Here is a 20014-nt window from a genome sequence, read left to right as displayed (position 1 = left end):
TAAAATCTATTTTGTATAATATCAGTGTCACTACTGGAAATCCTTTTTGTTATTACCTACATGGAATATCTTTATCAATCTGGTTCTGTCCTTAAATCTGAAGTTAGCTATTGTAGACAGCAAACATATGGCTCATATCTTTCATTCATTCTACCAGCCTATGACTTTTGATTGGGGAGTTCAAGCCATTAACATTCAATATAATTACTATAAATACATTACTTATTTTATCCATTTTGTCCTTTTGTATTTGGTTGTCATATTGTGCTACTGTCTTTTTACCAATTCATTTACCCTTCCTAATAATCTTCATTTCTACATGCTTTTCACGTTTCTACCCTTGTTTTGTTTTGTTATTTTTCTTTCGGACTTCAGTACACTCTTTAGTACCTCTTGTAATTCTGGTATTTTTGGCAACATATTCTACATATTTTCTGTTTTTGTCTGTGAAAACTTTGAACTCACCCTCTTTTTTTAGTGTTTAAGAGTTTTTAATGCTTAAATTAAAAAAAAAACAGGCTTTTTTTAAAAAATGAAGTCATTTGTTGATCTCTGGCATAGCAGGAATGTGCTCCTTACCTTGGCCACAGTTAGAAGCCAAGAGTTCCACAACAATGTCTTCGGGAATGGAGGGGCTTCCCTCATCGTACAACACAGTGACCCTCAGGTCAAAGACAGAAAAAGAATAGTACATCATGAGCACCAGGCACCAAGCAAGGCAATTTTATGTTATCTCAGGTAATCCTCACACCAACTACTCATCTCATAGATGAGGGTTCTGAGGCTCAGAGGCTAGGAACCTTGTTCAGTGTCACAAAGGCACAAATATCAGAGCTGAGATGAAAATCCAGGACTTCTAAATGTGAGACCAGTGCCTTTTCCACTTTACCACATTGAATTCTCTCTCTGATCCAGACTCAGTCTCCCACAAAAAAAGTTTACTTTTAATATCACCCTTGCCTGAGACTTTCACTTGGTCCCTGTGAGGAAAAGGGTCAGCTGAACGAAGCTGTTCTATGAGGATGGGTAGGGATCTTGATAAGATCTTTTCTCTTAAACAGCAAGTTTAACATTAAATGTCACTCTCAGTTTATGACAGTCACCCAAGGAATGAGTGGGGTAGAGAAGTTTACATGGGCCACTAAAGCCCACCTTCTGCTGATTCTCTGTGTAGGTGGACAGAGCCAAAAGGAGCACAAGACAAAAAGGGCAATAATCAAAGTAAGGTTAAGAAAGGAATGAGGAGGGGGAGTAGCAGTGTTTTTCAAAAACCTGCCACTGCAGGTCAGAAGAAAACTTGAGAGATGAATTGTTTCTCAGCAACCAGGCAGCCCAGGGGGAACTTTTTGTTCCAGTTCAGAAAGTGAGTAGCTATCTTCTTGCCTGAGAAGCACTTGGGGCCTTGTACATGTCTTATATCCAGGGTACAGGAATTCTGTCAGCAGTGGAAGCAGCCCAAACTCACTCAGCTTTTCAGGCCTGCCAGAGCCCAACTTGCCCACTGCTCTTCCAGTCACCCCACTCCCACCACCAATGACATCCCCAACAGCTGTACCTGCCAACAGAAGGCCATGTCATAGATCCCAAAAATCTGTTCTTGCTGCTTGGCAGGTGCTTCAGCAGGTGTGAGGTTGCACCCTTTTGTGCCCAGAAGAGCAGAAGGCACAGATTGTGGATAATGCAGTGATGAAAGATGACCTCTGACAACCCACAGAGGCTCTAAAAATAAAGCTGCAGAATCAGACACTGCTCACTTCTTATTTGGGGCAGTCCAGTGCCAGCTGTGGGCACTTAAAGTGCTCCTGGATAGGAGGCAGCACAGGCCCCCCAATACCCAACCAGTCATGGACAACACTCAACTCTCCAAAAGGCACCCCAGTCTGGGCCTTGCCAAAGGATACAGTGTTCATGCCCAAGAAGAGCATTTCCTTCAGGCTGACAGCAGCAGGTCACTTAGCTGCCATGGATCTCCCACACATACTCCACTGGACTTTAGATGATGCCTGTGGATTCCAGGAAATTGCAGCTAATTTAGCTCAATGTTGAGCCGAAGTTGCTTCTCCAGGAAGCCCACAGCCAAGCTTTGAGAGCAGGACAGGGGATCCATCAGAGTACCTGTTGACTCATGGAGGAGTCCCAGTGAGACTGGGTCATGGCCACGCTGCTGTCACATGATTGTAGAGTGTGGCAAGTCCAAACTCAGTAAAACAGTTCAGAGGCTGAAAATTTCAGTAGGGTTGATGTTGAAATCTTCAGGCTGAGGCTGTAGAGTTGCTCAAAGAGGACTCGAGAGTATGGTGTTGAGGCAGAATTCCTTCTTCACTGTCATTTAAAAATTAATTTTATTGACATTTACTTCATAAACATATTTCACATATTTTAAGTATACGATTCAATGTGGGTTTTTTTAGTATTTTTTGCTCATTTTGTGCACATCGTTTTTGCTCATTCTCTCCTCATTATTTACTCATTATCTCTTCATCATTTGCTTGTTTTCTCCTCATAGGTTTTGCTCATTGTCTGCTTGTAGTATGCTTGTTTTCTTTAGGGTGCACAAGGAACTGAACAAGGGAGCTCCCATGTGGGAGGTGGGCACTCAACTGCTTGAGCCACATCCACTCCTCAGTCTCATTATTGAAGGGCAGCTTTGCTGGATACCAAATTTTTGACTGGCAGTTTTTCTCCTTCCATACCTTAAATACATCATACCACTTACTTTTTTCATCAGTGGTTTCTAATGAGAGCTGGGCACTTAATCTTATTGAGGTTCCCTTGTATGTGTTCCTTCACTTTTCTCTTGCTTCTTTCAGAATTCTCCTTTATCTCTGATATTTGTCGTTTTGAATAATAGGTGTCTTAGGGTAGGTCTCCTTGGATTTATACTGTTTTTCATTCTTGGATATGGATATTTATGTCTTTTATAAGTGGTGGAAAGTTTTTGGTCATTATTTCTTCAAACATTCTTTCTGCCACTTTTCCATTCTCTTCCCATTCTGAGACACTGCTAATGTGTATGTTTGTGTGTTTCCCATTGCCATTCAATTTCCTGAGACCTTGCTACATTTTTTTCCATTCTCGTCTCTTCTCCTGTGATTTCCAGGACAGAGGTTCAGTCTTAAAAAGCACTATGTCTGTCTTCAAGCTTTTCAAATCTGTTCTCACATACTTTTAATGTATTTTTTAAATTGTAATTTTATTATAGGAAAAATTTATTTTTTAGCATAACACAGATGTGCTGCAAATATATAGACATATATAAGGCTATGTAAAATCAAATTTTAATAAAGATCTGTAAGTCTAAGTTTTGATATTTATATAAAAACTTGCAACCATATTTCTACAAGAGATAAAATAAAACTAGGGATATAGAAATAGACAGCCCTTGAACTGTAATCAAATATAAAACTCAATTGTGAATGAGATGACGATAAAATTTTGTATCCCATTGTGCTATATACTTACATTTTTAGTTTTTTATTTTCTATTGTGTTTTTAAAGATACATAAATCACAAAAATGTTACATTAAAAATATAATGTAAGTGAAAATTTAGAAAAGTGTACTGTCTAAAATATAAACCATAATGTAAACCAAAATGGAACAGAATTTGGAAGATATGTTTTAATATCTGTACATCAACTGTAGCAAATATAGCATGAACATATAAAAAGATCATTGTTGGGGAAGGGGAAAAGAAAGGGGGAAAATATATCATTGCTGGATTATATGGGAGTCCCCTATGTTGTATATGTGACTTTACAGTCATCTAAAAATTTTTTGAAGACAAAATTAAAAATTAAAAAAAGGATGCAGAAACTGAGGAAGGAATGAAAGAAATTGCCTTAACATTGTATACACAGAGAAACACCTATTACAGTGATGAAAGGCAAAACATCAAAAACAAAGTTTTATGATATTTTTAATGCCCCAGTTTCTTTTCTACTTTATTTTAGTTTTTCTAAATTAGTATATATTCTATTTCTAACCATTAAACCTATCATTATCATTTCATTTTCCCACTAATTCAATTTGGCAATATATTAGGTTTCATTTTGAAGAAGTTTTGGACAACAGAGGGGTTCAACTAAGGCAGGGGAGGAACACTGGTGTGAGGTGGTGATATGGTGGTGTGGGGGACACAAGGTTGGGAGAGAGTCCTCCAGGGCAGGTAGATAGGTTATATAAAATCATAGAGATATTTGTTGAGTATTTTCATAATAGTTAGAGTTACAAATGACAAAAAAGAGAGTGCTGAGTTCCTAGCCAGGGGAGCTCTGTCACATTCCACAGGGGAACAGCAACAATCCCCCAAGTAAAAGGGCAAAGACCAATGAAGAAGGATGGTCCAATGATGAAAACTTGATACTGATGACTATGGTTTTGAACCTGTGTGTCTGAAATTTCACCTAGGGCCAGAGCTGCAGGGTGCATAATATTACCTCCTGAGAGCCTCCATGTTGCTTGAGTGTGGCAATTCTCTCAGCTGAACTCAGTATGTAAATGTGTTACCTTCCCCCCAGTGTGGGACATGACTCCCTGGTTCTGAGGGATTACTACCAATCACCATCTGACAAAGCAACTAGAAAAAGGCCTAGAATAAAATGGTAAATACAAAGGAGTTTATATGGATAAAGGCTTCAAAAAGTGTTGGGAGGTCATCAGAGGGGTCACACTTATGCACATCTCACCAGTGTCCCAGAGACAGCCAAAGTAGATATAAACCCAGGTACTGTTGCTCCTGAGGGCTATGGAGACACACAGATTCTACAGACATGGCATATGGCTCTGGAATTCAGTGCCTTGTCAGTGGACCTTGTTTTGGATTTTTTCTCCTCAGTGTGATGAGGTTGGACTCAGATGTGACCATTATATATATGCCTATTGTTTCACTATTGCTGAACCTGTGGTTGACACTGGGGTTGGTGTATGCTCAGGAGAATTGAAACTCAGGACAGGCCATATGCCAGGTGGGCCCTGAGCCTCAGGAGAGTTGCAACTCCTATTCTCTGGTTCATTGGACTTACCCAGGACAGCTAACAGGGAGGTGAGGATGGTCATCTGTCACATCAGGGAAACAAGAGTACCTACAATTGGAAGCAGGAGAATCACATCCATCAGCCATGTGGCATCTAAGTCTCTCTTGATTTAAAGGTGGATTGAACATCACCATTCCAGGGTCCACAGGATGGAGGAATAAAATATGGGTTAGAGTGGACCTATAGGTATTCAACTCTAGAAATATTGTGACTCTAGCAATGGAAGAAATTGTATCATTGATGTGGAGACAGTGGCCACAATAGTTGTTGAAGGTAGAGAGAGGGAAGGAGATATGTGATATGGGGGTATTTTCTGGACTTGGAGTTGTCATAAAAGATAATGCATGGTCAGTTCCTGGATATTATATAATTATATACTCTGCCAAAATCCACTGAATGGACTGGGGGAAAGTGGACATTATAATGTAAACTCTAATGCATGTGGTGCAGCAGTGCTCTGAAATGTATTCACCACATGCAATGAATATCCCACAATGATGAAAGAACTTTTTGATGTGGGAGGAGAGGGGGTGGTGTGTTGTGGGATATATGGGAACCTCTTATATTTTTTAATGTAACATTTTTTGTGACCTATGTATCATTTAAAAAGACAATTATAAGAATATAAAATTTTTTAAAAATTAAGATATGTATTGAATTCTGTTGCAATTTCTTCTTATACCAACTGATTATTGAATACTGGGTTGTTGAATCTCTATATATTTATGAAATTTCCCTTCTTCCATCCATTATTTATTTCCACCTGCATTCCATTATAATCAGAGAAAGTGTGTTTTTTTAAATAATTTCAATCTTTTTAAAATTATTGAGACTTGTCTTGTGACCCAATAATTGTTTATCTTGGAGAATGGTCCACAAACCATTGAAAAGAATATATATCCTAACATGACTTTAAAATGCTGTTTGACCTAATGTAAGGGGGAAATGGAAAGGAGAAATGAGTTTATATGGCTACGAGTCTCTAAAAAAGAGTCTGGAGGCTGTCAGAAGGATTGCCCTTATGCACAACTGAGCAGAGTCAGAGAGACAGATAAAGCAGATACAACCCCCAGATATCGGTTCCTTCGAGGGCTAAAGAGACCCATGGGAGTTATGGTCATGGCCGATGGGGTTAACTACCAGGTCAGATGGCCCCTCTTTGGAACTGGTGTTTATGTGTGACGAATCTGGACTCAGATGGGATCTCTCTTCATAAGACTTTCATGCTAATGTGCTGGAGGTGCAGTTAGTGTCGGGGTTTAAGATATATTTAGGGGATTTGAATCTCTGGACTGACAATGTGATAGCCAGGTCCTGAGCCTCAACAGACTCCAGCACCTACAATCTGATCTATTGGACTTACCACACTCAGCTAAGATGGAGTTGAAGAAGGACAACCACCACACCATGGAGCCTAGAGTGATTACAACTGAAAATGGGAGGATTGCATCCAGCATCCAGGTGGAATCTGAGCCTCCTCTTGACATAAAGGTGCAATGGACACAACCAATCCAGTGTCCACATAGAAGAGGTGGCATTGGATTGGGAAAAGTGGACATAATGGACAAAGGGTATGGGGAAAGGCAGGAAGAGATGAGAGGTAGAGGCGTCTTCGGGACATAGAGCTGCCCTGGATGGTGCTTCAGAGGTAATCACCGGACATTGTAAATCCTCACAGGGCCTACATGATGGAATAGAGGAGAGTATGGGCCATGATGTGAACCAATGTATATGAGGTGCAGAGGTGCCCAAAGATGTACTTACCAAATCCAATGGATGTGTCATGATGATGGGAACGAGTGTTGTTGGGGGGGGGGGGAGAGGGGGGGTGGGGGGGTGGGGTTGAATGGGACCTCACATATATATTTTTAATGTAATATTATTACAAAGTCAATAAAAAATAAAAAAATTTAAAAAAAAAAAGATATATTTAGGGGATCTGAATCTCTGGACTGACAATGTGATAGCCAGGTCCTGAGCCTCCACAGACTCCAGCACCTACAATCTGACTTATTGGGCTCACCACACTCAGCTAAGATGAAGTTGAAGAAGGACAACCACCACACCATGGAGCCTAGAGTGATTACAACTGAAAGTGGGAGGATTGCATCCAGCATCCATGTGGAATCTGACCCTCCTCTTGACATAGAGGTGCAATGGACACAACCAATCCAATGTCCACATAGAAAAGGTGGCATTGGATTGAGAAAAGTGGACATGATGGCTGATGGGTATGGGGAAAGGCAGGAAGAGATGAGAGGTGGAGGCGTTTTGGGACATGGAGCTGCCCTGGATGGTGCTTCAGGGTAATCACCAGACATTTTAAATCCTCACAGGGCCCACTGGATGGAATGGGGGAGAGTGTGGGCCATGGTGTGAGCCGTTGACCATGGGGTGCGGGGGTGCCCAGAGATGTACTTGCCAAATGCAATGGCTGTGTCATGATGATGGGAGGGAGTGTTGCTGGGGGGGGGAGAGGTGGGGTGGGGGTGGTAGGGTTCAATGGGACCTCGTATATATATATTTTTAATGTAATATTATTACAAAGTTAATAAAATAAAAATAAATAAATAAATAAATAAAAATTTAAAAAAAAGAATATATATCCTGCTGCTTTGAGATGCAATGCTCTATGATTGTCTGTTATGTCTAGTTGATTTGTCATATTATTCAAGTTTTCTATTTCCTTATTTATCCTGTCCTGATGTTTCATCCAATACTAAGATTGGAGCATTGAAGTTTCAAACTATTAATGTAGAGATGTCTATTTTTCCCTTGAGCTTTGCCAATGTGTGCTTCACATATATTGGGGCACTCGGGTTAGGTGCATAAATATTTAGAATGTTATTTATTCTCCTTGATTTCTACCTTTTATTAATACGTAATGACCTTCTTCCTCCCTTATAACAGATTTGCCCTTGAAATATATTTTGTGCAATATTAGTATTGCTACTCCAGTTCTTTTTTGGTTACTATTTCAATAGAATATCTTTTTCCACCCCTTCACTTTTAACCTGGTTGTGTTCTTACATCTGAGGTGAGTCACTTGCAGAAAACATATATATTTCTCATTTTAAAACATTCTATCAGTCAATGTCTTTTGATTGGGGAGTTCATTGCTAAAAGATATAAAATGACCTAAATAATTGGAAGAATATTTCATGCTTATGGATTGGAAGACTAAATAACATTAAGATGCCAATTCTACCCAAGTGGACATACAGATTCAATTCAATCTCAATAAAAATTCCTCCAGCATTTATTAAATAAATGGAAAGTACAATTATCAAATATAGTTGGAAGGGTAAGGGCTCCTGAAAAGATGGAGGCATCTTAATAAGGAAAAGCAAATTTGCAGGCCTCTCACTTCCTGGTTTCAAATCACATTACAAAGATAATGTGGTAAAAACAACCAGGCACTGGAATAAAGATAGATGCATAGATCCATGGAACCGAACGGATGGTTCAGAAAAGACCCTCATGTCTGTGGTCAAGTGATTTTTTACAAACCTATCACACCAAACCAGATGGTCCAGAACTGTCTATTCAACAAATGGTGCTCAGATAACTGGATAGTCATAGCCTATAGAAAGAAAAAGGACCACTACCTCACACCTTATACAAAAATTAACTCAAATTGAATCAAAGACCTAAATATAAAACCTAGAACCATAAAACTTCTTGAAGAAAATGTTTAAAAATATCTTCAAGACATGTTGTCTTGAAGGTGGTGCATTCTTAAACCTTACTCTGAAAGCACACACATTGAAAGAAAACATGGATAAATGGGACCTCCACAAACTTAAGATTTATTGTCATACAAAAAAGTTTATCAAGAAGGTGAAAAGGCAACCCACTCAATGGGATAACTTATTTGTGAACCAAATACCCAATAAGGGTTTGAATCCCATTATGCATAAGGAAATCATACAACTCAAAAATAAAAGAGCAAGCAATGCAATCCAAAAGAAAAAAGAAATAAAAGAAAAGAAAATGGGCCAAAGGCTTAAATAGGCATTTCTCCAAACCAGAAAAGCAAATACACCAAATCACATGAAAAAAAAGTTCAATATCACTAGGTATTAGGGAAATGCACCATAGAAAGATACTATCTCTCACTTCATAGATTGTACATTATTAGAAATACAAAAATAATAATTGCTGGGAAGGATGTGGAGAATTAGGAAAACTACTTCACTGTTGGTAGGATTGTAAAATGGTGCACCTTCTGTGGAAGATACTTTGGCAATTCCTCAGGAAACTAAAAATAGACTGCCATATGATCCAACAATACCTCTTATAAGAATATATCCAGAAGAAAAGAAAACCGTAACACCAACAGACAGCTGCACATTGATATTCAAAACAGCATTATTCACAATTGCCAAAAGATGGAAACAACTCAAGTGTCCTGTAGCAGTTTGATATTGGTTAAGAATTCCAAAAATAGATATAAGATTATTGGGTTATGTTTTTATACTGGACTGTTTTCACATTATATTGTTTTGGGTTCAGAGGTTTCACTTTTACTTGATTAAATAATAAATAAGGATTTGATTGGGTCACATCAGTAGGATGTTGTGTCCCTGCCCCTTGTTGGGTGGGGACTCACAGAATAAGCTACATGGCGTTAGTTGGAGTTTTGATGCTGGGGTTTTTATATTGATGCCCTGGGAAGTAAACAGAAATAGGGATTGCTCATACACATGGCAGAGACCCTTGGACGAGAGAGTGAGCCTGGTGGTTTACAGCTTACCATGTGGAGAGAGCAGAGCAAATGAGCCTGGAGAGAATCAAGCCCTGGGAGAGAGATGAGATTTATCCCAGTCTGTGGCTGAGATTGAAAGAAGCAGGGACCATGGAGCCTTAAGAGGAAGAGGAAGTCTGAACCCTGGCAAAGATGGGCAATCATCTTGCTCTATCACGTGGCAACAGACTTCGGTGAGGGAAGTAAATTATGCATTATGGCTTTACGACTATAAGCTTCTATCCCAAATAATTACCTTTTATAAAAACCAACAAATTTCAGGTATTTTCCATCAGCATCCTTTGGATGACTAACACATGTCCATCAAACAATGAATGGATAAACTAAATGTAGTATATACATACAATGGAATAAAAACTCCAGTAAGAAGAAATGAAATTGAGACACATATGATAACATGGATGAATCTTGAAGGCATTATGCTACATGAAGTATCCTAGACACAAAAGGACAAATATTGCATGGTCTAACTAGTATGAAGTAAATATGAAGAATAAACACATTGAGCTAAAACTTAGGGTATAGTTTATTAGGAGATAAGAGGAGGCTTAAGAAGGAGTACTGATTCTTAATTTATGTAGAAGTTTTAATTAACTTGACTGTAAATGTACAGAAATGAATAGAGTTGATGATAACACATTATAGTGAGTAGCAGCTGGTTTATAAATCGGATTGTTCCTGAAAATGTTAGTTTAGGGTTGCAAATATCAGTTGAAAGATAGTTACAGAATATTCTATCAACTGAATAACAGTGAACCCAAAGGTGGATGAGAATTGTGGTTGATAATAGAAATGTAAGAATGTTCTTCTGTGAACTATAATGGATATACTTCACTGTTGCATTGGTGGCAATGTTGAGAAGTATGGGGAAAATTCAATTAATTTAAACTATGGACTATAGTTAATAGCAATACTGTAATATTCTTGCATCAGTGCCAAGGGTGTATGGTGTTAATGATAGGAGTGTATGGAAAAAAAACATGCCAAGTGTAAGCTATGGGGCATAGATAGTGCTAACACTCTGATGATATTACCTCATAATCTGTAACAAATGTTCCACAATTGTGTTGTGTGTTGGTGAAGGGGTGTTGTATAGGAATTCTACACATGAATATGATTATTTTGTAAGTTCATAATTTTTGTAATTAAAATATATTTTTAAAAATAGGGTCAGGAATTCAGTAATGAGGAACAGATGTTCTCGCAGGAGGTAGGATACAGGGAGAATCAAAAGCGCTTTGTGCATTTTCCAGTCTTCTGCCTGTTATTGTTTTCCAACTTCATTCCATACTGATTAGAGAAACTGATATGCATAAATTTAAACTTTTAAAAATGTGCTGTTACCAGTTTTTTGACAAACCATATGGTCTATCCTAAAGAATGTTCCAGTACCACCTCAGAAGAATGTGTATCCTGATCGTTGGACTTGAATTGTTCTGTACATCTCTGTTTACTTCACTTATTAAATTTCTCAAGTTTTATATTCCCTTACTGAACTACTGTCTAGATATTCTATCTATTGTTGTTAGCAATGTATCAAAGTGCCCAGCTATTATTCCACAGGTGTCTATTTCTCCCTTCAGTATTGCTAGCATTTGTATCATGCATTTTGGGGCACTCTGGTTAGGTGCTTAGATATTTATGATTATTATCTCTTTCTGCATTGCCCCTTTTAAAATATATAATATTATTCTGTGTCTCTTATAAGAGCTTTGCTTTTTAATTCTATTTTGTCTGAAATTATTATAGCTAACCCAGGTGATTTGGGTTACTATATGTGTGAAATGTCTTTTTCCTGCCTTTCACATCAAGCTATTTGTATCCTTGGGTCTAAGATGAGTCTCTTCTAGACAGAATATAGATGGCCCATTTTTAAAAGCCATTCCTCCAGTGAGAGGGTTTTGATTGGGGACTTTAATTCATTAATTTACTACGTTATTACTTTAAGGGCAGTAGTTATTTCACCCATTTTTTACTTTAGGTTTTATTTCTCACATCTTTTTTTACTACTTTTTTCTACACTTTTAAATACTTTTTTTTGAGTAATCTTCATATTTAGAATCTCTTCCATCTCTCTCTCCTGTCTTTTCTTTTCAGTCTTCAGCACTCCCTTTAATATTTCTTCTAAGGCAAGTTTCTTCATAATGAACTCTCTCTATCAATAGCTGTCTGAATATTCTAAACTCACCTCAGTGAACTCCAGATAAAAGATTCTTGGCTGGCAGTTTTTCTGTTTCAGAGTCTTAAATATATCAGTCATTGCCTTTTCATCTTTATGATTTCTAATGAGAAATTAGCTCTTAAACTTCTTGGGCATCTCTTTTAAGTGATGAATCACTTTTTTCTTGCTGCTTTCAAAATTTTCTTATTAACTCTAGCATTGTAACATTGGATTAGTATTTGTCTCAGAGTAGATCTATTTGGATTTATTTGGTTTTGGAGTATGTTGCACTTCTCAGTCATGGATATATATTTACTTTTAAAATAATTGGGAAATTTTTATTTTCATTTTCCAAATATTCCTTCTGCCCCCTTTCCCTTCTCCTCTCCTTCTAGGACACCGATTGTGCAGATGTTTTCACCTCTTGCTGCCACTCAGTTCTCTAAGATCCTGCTTAATTTTTTTCCCATCTCTTCTCAATTATGTCGTCTGTATGTTCAATTTTGGATACCCTGTCTTCTAGCTACTAATCCTTTCTCTTGTCTCTTCAAATTTTTTGTTGTATGCCTACAGGCTATTTAATTTCATTTATTGTGCCTTTCATTCCCATAAAATCTGTTATGTTTCTTCGCATGCTTTCAAATCCTTCTTCGTGCTCACCAAGTGTCTTTCTAATATTCTTAATTTTTAACCATCTCATTGAGTATTTTGAAATATAAAATATTATTTTTGAGTCAAATGAATGTGCTGCATTTTTCACTTCAAACAAGATTTGCATTACATATCCTTTTAGTAGGTTGACCCAAGTATTGTTTGACACACTTAGATTTGAGAACATTAGCTGTATTACTTAACATGTAATAATAATTTAATCCTCTCAACTGAGACATGGAGTTAACCATGATGAATGAAAGAAAGAGTTTTAAGAAGGACAGACATGAAAAATAGTCACTGAAAATAACTAAAATCAATTCCATTGTAAGATCCCTTCAATTTGAAACATCTTCTGTTTTTTGTTTGTTTTTTTGTTTGCTGATTTGTTGGATTAGATAATTTACAGACCTTACAATGGACCAAGTTTTACCTTGCAGTACATTAATTTATTTTTATTTTTATATAATATTTTTTAAAATTTAAGGATACTTAGATGAAAAAAAATGTTACATAAAATAATATAGGGGATTCACCTATGACCTGGTCCCTACCTCTCCCAACTTTTTCCACATTAACAACATCCTTCATTGCTGTGATACATTTCTTATAATTGATAAATACATTTTGGAGCACTGTTACTAAGTAGGAATTAGTGTATACATTGTAATTTACATTCTCTCCTACAAAACTTTGTAAGTTGTGATTATATATATATAAATGCTGCCCTGTATCTGTCATTGCAATTCAGGACAATTCCCAAGTCCTGAAAATGTCCCCATATTACACCTATTTTCCCTCTCTCCCCTCAGAATCTCCTGTGGTCACTGTCTCCAAATCAATGATAAAAGTTATTCCATTGCTTGAGTCACAATAAGTCTATAGTAGAATAACAATAAGTCTACTCTAGTCCATTTTTCATTCCCCATTCCTGAAGTTTATGGGATGGAGATTCCCACTTCACATCTATTGAGGCGTAGCTTAGATACCATGGGGTATATAGATAGGACTCACTTGCTTGCAGTTGTACACTCTCTGTTCCTTGGTTGTTGTCACTCATCTCCTTGTTAGTTGTCCTGTGTGAGTCCAATGAACTAGACAGTAGGTGTTAAAACTCTGTTGAGATTCATGGCCCAACTGGATAGCTCAAAGTTTTAAGTATCTTGGACACACACCTCTCAACTCTAATACTAGCTATAGGTTCAAGTAGAAGGATCAGAAGAACCATGCTTAGGGAAACAACAACTGAGTCCAACTCTGTCACACTGGAGAGAATAAATTCAAAAAATGGCCCACTGACAGGGTGCCAAACTGCCGACCTGTCTGCCCGGCCTATAGTGTCTGGATGTCTCCAGAATCCATAAGGAGCCCTGTTATTTGAGGTAATATTTTCTTTGGCAGTCAGTGAGATCCTCCTTAGACATACACAAACGTAAATTCTAGAATGACTTCCTGACACACTTTTAAGACTCTTAGCCATTTCCCCCTTTTGTTCAAGATCTTTTTCCAGTTGCATTCCTAGTCGTTGCTTGGTAGTAATCCCTCAGTGCCAGGGAGGCTCATCCCCAGGACTCAAGTCCTATGCTGGGTGGAAGTTAATGCATTTATATATTGAGTTCAGTTTAGAGAGAGGACACATTTGAGCAACAAGGAGTCACTCAGGAGGTAACTCTTAGGCACCCAATAATACCAGGCTAAATTTTGATTTCAAAAGTAAAGATTCATAAGTATAGTCATCAATAACAAGGGCCCATCAAAGGTCCATCCTTCTTCACTACTCATTGCCCCTGTAATCAGGGGATTCTTGCTGTCCTATTAGAGAATGTGGCAGAGCTCCTCAGAATGGGAATTCAATATATTTTCAGTTATTGTGTGAATTTCCATCTACTGTGAAAATGCCCATAAACATTTCAATATTTTCATATGCCTTTTAGGTATGCTCCAGGTGAACATCCTCCCTCACATCCCCATCATTGATCCTCCCGTCATAACTATTTTGATATCCAAAACTTCAAAAATAAAGAAAATAAAATAACCAAATGCAATTAGAAAATGAAATAATTATGATATCTTTAAAATTAACAAATTCAAAAATTTTTTAAATGAAATAATATAAAATATTAAAATATAAAATTTGAAAAAATATTGACATTATGTCTTTCATCACTGTAAGAACCATAGTCTTGTATATGCTGACATATTTCCCCGTACATTCCCCTAGGGCCTTTTTTTCTCATTTTGTTTTCAAAGAAGCTTTAGGTTACAGAATAGTTACATACAGGATACAGGGGATTCCCATATACTCAACATCATCCCCCTTTTCCCCATTCCCCTATTAATAATATTTTACATGCAGATGGTACATTTTTTACAATTGATGTTCAAATACTGAAAAATTGCTACTAACCATGGTCAATGGTTTTCATTATGATTTCATTATGGACTACACACTTTTATAAATTTTGATGAAGCTTAATATGGTCTGTTTCCATCATTGCAAAGTCATGTAGAACAATTCCATCACCACCAAAATGACCCAAGTTCCATCTATTCTATTCTTCCCTCCCCCTCACCTCAGGGCCAATGATAACCAACAAGATTAACCCATTGAATGACAAAATTCATAGTTACTTGCAACATCATTGAGGGTTTGACATACTGGTCAGTCCTCCCCTATTAGGCACTGACTTTGCTCTCAAGAGGCTCTTGTCCCTCTATTTGAGGACATAGCAGGACTCCCCTGAATGGGAGTTCAACACTTTCTTGCTCATTCTGTGGGTCTTCACTCAATGATACAATACAGTATGACAGGATGAACACTCACACACTCTCTATAAGCCTGCACCAGTTGCACCCTGTCCCACACATCATCCACACTCAAGACCTTATACCAGTAACCCTTACCTGCCATATTTAAAAAAACAACATACCCAACATTTTAGTTTTAAAAACAGATCTGCAAATCCACAGAATTAACCTTCTCCCTCCCCCAAAACTCCTCCCAGGATCATGGACTGTCTATTCTTCCCTCACCACACTTCTCCCTTCACAGACCAGCACAACCCAATCCAACAGCATCAAGCCATCACTATCCTGCATAACAAACAGCTACACTCTTCTACCTGATCATTGATTTTGTCCATATGGGCAATGGCTCACAACCCTCTTCCTTTCATCTCCCATCAACCTATCTTCCAGACTATTGCTTTGTGAGTCTGCTCAATTTCCTTAAATCATATCAGTGAGGTCATGTATTATTTGCCCTTCAGTGCAGGGTTTGCTTCACTTAAAATAAGGTCTTCAAGATTCATCTATGTTATCCCACGTGCTAATGCTGCATTCCTTCTTACAGTCTAATGTATGTTTATAACACGATTTGATTATCCATTCATGTGTTGATGGATTTTGGGTTGTTTCCAAGTTTTGGCAATAGTGACTAATGCTGAAATGAATATTCATGTGCACATATCTATTTGTGTTCTTGCTTTCAACTCTTATGGGTATATACCCAGTAGTGGGCAGCTGGATCATATAGCAGTTCTAAAGTTAGCTTACTGAGGAACTACCAAACTGTCCTCCACAATGGATGCACCATTCTACATTCCCACAAACAATGGATAAGGGTTTCCATTCGTCCATATCTTCTTCAACATTTGTAGTCGTCTTTTTTTTTTTTAAGAACTTCCAGTCTAGTGGATGTAAGATGGTATCTCATTGTAGTTTTTATAGTTTTTATTTATATTTCGCTAATAGCTAGTGATGTTGCAAACCTTGTCATGTGCTTTTAGCAGTTTGTATTTCTTCTCTGGAGAAGTGTCTATTCAAATCACTTGACCATTTTTAAATGGGTTGTTTGTCTTTTTATTCTCAAAGCATATGATTTCTTTATATATACTGGACATTAGGCCCCTATCAGATATATGGTTGCCAAATATTTTCTCCCACTGAGTAGCCTGTCTTTTCCCTTTCTTTGACAAACTCTTCTGAGAAGCAAAAGTTTTTATTTTTAAGGAGGTCCCATTTATCAGTTCTTTCTTTCTTTGCTCATGTTTTGGATGTAAAGTTCCTGAAACCATTTCCTAATACAAGATACTATAGATATTTCCATTTATTATCTTCTAAAATCTTAATGATCTTGGCTCTTAAAATTAAATCTTTGATCCAACTTGAGTTAAGTTTTGTATAAGGTGTGAGGTGACGTTCCGCTCTCATTCTTTTCCATATGGATATTCAGTTCTCCAAGCAACATTTTTTAATTGGCCATTCTCTGCCAGTTGAATGGGCTTAGTTGAATTGTTGTATATCATTTGAATATATTTCCAGGGATTTTATCAGAACTCTCAACATGAATCCATTGATCAATATAGCTATTATCATGCAGGTTTTTTTTTTAAATTTTTTTATTTTTTATTGACTTTGTAATAATATTACATTAAAAATATATATGTGAGGTCCCATTCAACCCCATCCCCCCACCCCCCCTTTCCCCCCCCCCAACAACACTCGTTCCCATCATCATGACACATCCATTGGATTTGGTAAGTACATCTTTGCGCACCTCTGCACCTCATATACATTGGTTCACATCATAGCCCATACTCTCCTCCATTCCATCCAGTGGGCCCTGTGAGGATTTACAATGTCCGGTGATTGCCTCTGAAGTATCATGCAGTTTTGACCACTGAAGTTTTGTAGCATAACTTAAAGTCTTGTGGTGTGATTCCTCCAATTTCAATTTTCTTTGTCGATATGTCTTTGGCTGTTTGGGGCCCTTTGACCTTCCACATAAATGTCATTGTTAGCTTTTCCAGTTCAATTTTTAAAAAACTGCAGTAATATATATTGGGATTCCATTAAATCTGTAAGTAGGTTTGGATAGGACAGATGTCTTAATAATGTTTTTTCTTCCTACCATGAATAGGTTTATCCTTCCATTTATTTAGGTCTTCTTTGATTTCCTTTAACAATGTTGTGTAGTTTTCTGTGTAGAAGTCCTTTAAAAGTTTAATTAAATTTATTCCATTTGATTCTTTTAAAAGCTATTGTAAATGAGATTATTTTTCTTGATTTCCCTCTGAATTTCTCATTAATGGCACTAATGTTGAATAATATTCAATTTTGTTACTGTGAAGAGTTACATTTTCTATATTTACTTTATGTTCATATATGCCATATATTGTTTTTATTTCTCTTTTAATCTTTTTCGTTTTTTTACCAATAATTTTCTCTCTTACACTCTCCACCAACCTTCTCTGTCCTGTTTTCTTCCTTTCAGCCTGCAGAACTCTCTTTAGTATTTCTTGAAGGGCATGTTTCTTATTAATATACTTGTAAAATTTCAGTTTATCTGAATATTTTGAACTCTCCCTCATCTTTGAATGCCAGGATTGTTGGTTACAGAATTCTGGGCTGACTTTTCTTCTTCTTTTAGCACTTAACTATGTAGTACCGCTGCTTTTTTTCTTCCATGGTTTCAGATGAGAAATAGCACTAAATCGTATTTCTCTTCCCTTGTATATGATGGATTTATATTCTCATGCTGCTTTCAATATTCTTTGTCTGAGCATTGGATAATTTGATAAGTGGATGTCTTGGGGTAAGTATGTTAGGATTTTTACTCTTTGGGTTGTACTGTCCTTACTGGACATGTACAATCATGTCCTTCAAAAGCAATGGGAAATTTTCAGCCATTATTTACTCTAACCCTTCTTCTGCATCTTTTCCCTTCTCTTCTCCCTCTTGGATGCCTATAATGTGCACGTTTGTGCATTTCATGTTGTCATTCAAATCTTTAAGTCTCTGTTGAATTTTTTCTATCTCTTTATCTATCGGTTCTACTATCTGTCTGATTTCAGATGTATTATCTTCAAGAACACTGAGTCTTTCCTCTGTCTGTTAAAATTCTCTGCTCTGTGCTTCTAGTGTATTTTTTATTTTTTGCATTGTACTATTCATCACCATTAGATCTGTTATCTTTTTATGTAAGTTTAAAATTTCTTAATTATGTTCTTCCAGTGTCTTCTTAATATTCTTTATCTCTTCCTTAGCTTCATTAAGTTGATTCGTGATAGTTGTTTGGACATCCTTTGTTCATTGTTTCACATTCTGCAGTTTCTCTTATGCTTTAGTTTGTTCATTTTACTGGGCCACATCGTGCCTAGGCATCTGTTATATTGATGTGTATATTTGGTTGGTTAGCTTTTCTTTCTACTCTAAGGTTTTATTTTGTTGTTTCTTTCTGTGTGGCAAGGTTACTTTTTGATACTTATTCATCTTATCATTTATTCTTGCAGTTGCCTGTGCCCTTTGGAAAAAAAATTAGGTACACACGAAAGGAAAGAGATAAGAAGAGGAAAAATAGTAATAATAATACTACAAGGTAGAAAAATAACTGTATAAGATCTAGGAAACTAAGTAATATGAGTAAATTCATAAAAAAATACAAAGGAATAAAATAAAGTGGTAGAATAGGAAAAATTAAAAGTAAAACAAAATAGTAAAGGGAATGAATTTAAAGGCCAGAGAAGTAGAAAATTTTAAAAAAGAAACAAAATAGACAGAAAAAATAAAAGGAATTAAAAGATTGGACAGATAAGAAGACAATAGAAGGGAGGAAATGAGAGAGAGAGAAAAAGAAAAAAGGAAGACCAAACAAAAGTGGTGGGATGGAAAAAAAGCAAAAGGACAGAGAAGAGCTAGCAAGATTGTAGAAGGGTAAAGAGCTCTTACTACAGGACAGTTAGTAAATACCAAGAGCTATCTGGAGCTAGCTGAAGCATCAGTCTGGGGGATCCAGGTGACCAGAAGAGCATCCTGCAACATACTTCAAGGAATGGAAGGAGGAGACTGTCCATTTCCTGAGAAGATTCATGAGTAAAGTGCTTCACACAAGGTGACCATCCTCCACTGGAAGCACAAGCCACCTCGAGAGCTGGAATTATAAGCTGTACTTCCCAAAAATGGGGGAGAAAGAGACAGTTGGACACGAACTTCAGCTATTGATAAGTAAATTCAACAGGCTAAACTTTAATCCTGAGAACAGCTAAAGTTTGAACCTGTCCAAGTCAGAAAGAGTCTGGTAGCTGCCATCTTAATTCTGTACATGGCACAAGGGGAAATGGAGAGGACTTAAAATCACAGTACTGGTAGGGACTTGCTTATTCCCATCCAGATCAGATTGCAGCTCTAGCATAAGATCCAACCTGAACTCCAGCAGGGAGGATGCTTGGGGGACATGCACCAGCCTCTGTAGGAAATTACCAGCCAAGCCAAAGAGGCCAGTATTCCTCCTACTTTGGAGCACAAGCTGTCCCAGGAGCTATTCTGTGGCTGGAATTTGAAGCTCCATTTCCCAAAAACAGGGGAGGAGGAGACAGTTGGACACCAATTTCAGCTACTG

At 37.3% G+C, this 20014-nt stretch overlaps 1 pseudogene; it reads right to left on the bottom strand.

Moving 5' to 3' along the window:
- Positions 1 to 1465: 1465 nt before the first annotated feature.
- On the bottom strand, positions 1466 to 12063 carry LOC101444043 (single-strand selective monofunctional uracil DNA glycosylase pseudogene; annotated as a pseudogene).
- Between the last annotated feature and the right edge of the window lie 7951 nt (positions 12064 to 20014).

This window comes from Dasypus novemcinctus, chromosome X (assembly GCF_030445035.2).
Source record: "Dasypus novemcinctus isolate mDasNov1 chromosome X, mDasNov1.1.hap2, whole genome shotgun sequence".
In the NCBI taxonomy this organism is placed as follows: domain Eukaryota; kingdom Metazoa; phylum Chordata; class Mammalia; order Cingulata; family Dasypodidae; genus Dasypus; species Dasypus novemcinctus.
This window is presented reverse-complemented; position numbering and strand designations above follow the sequence as displayed.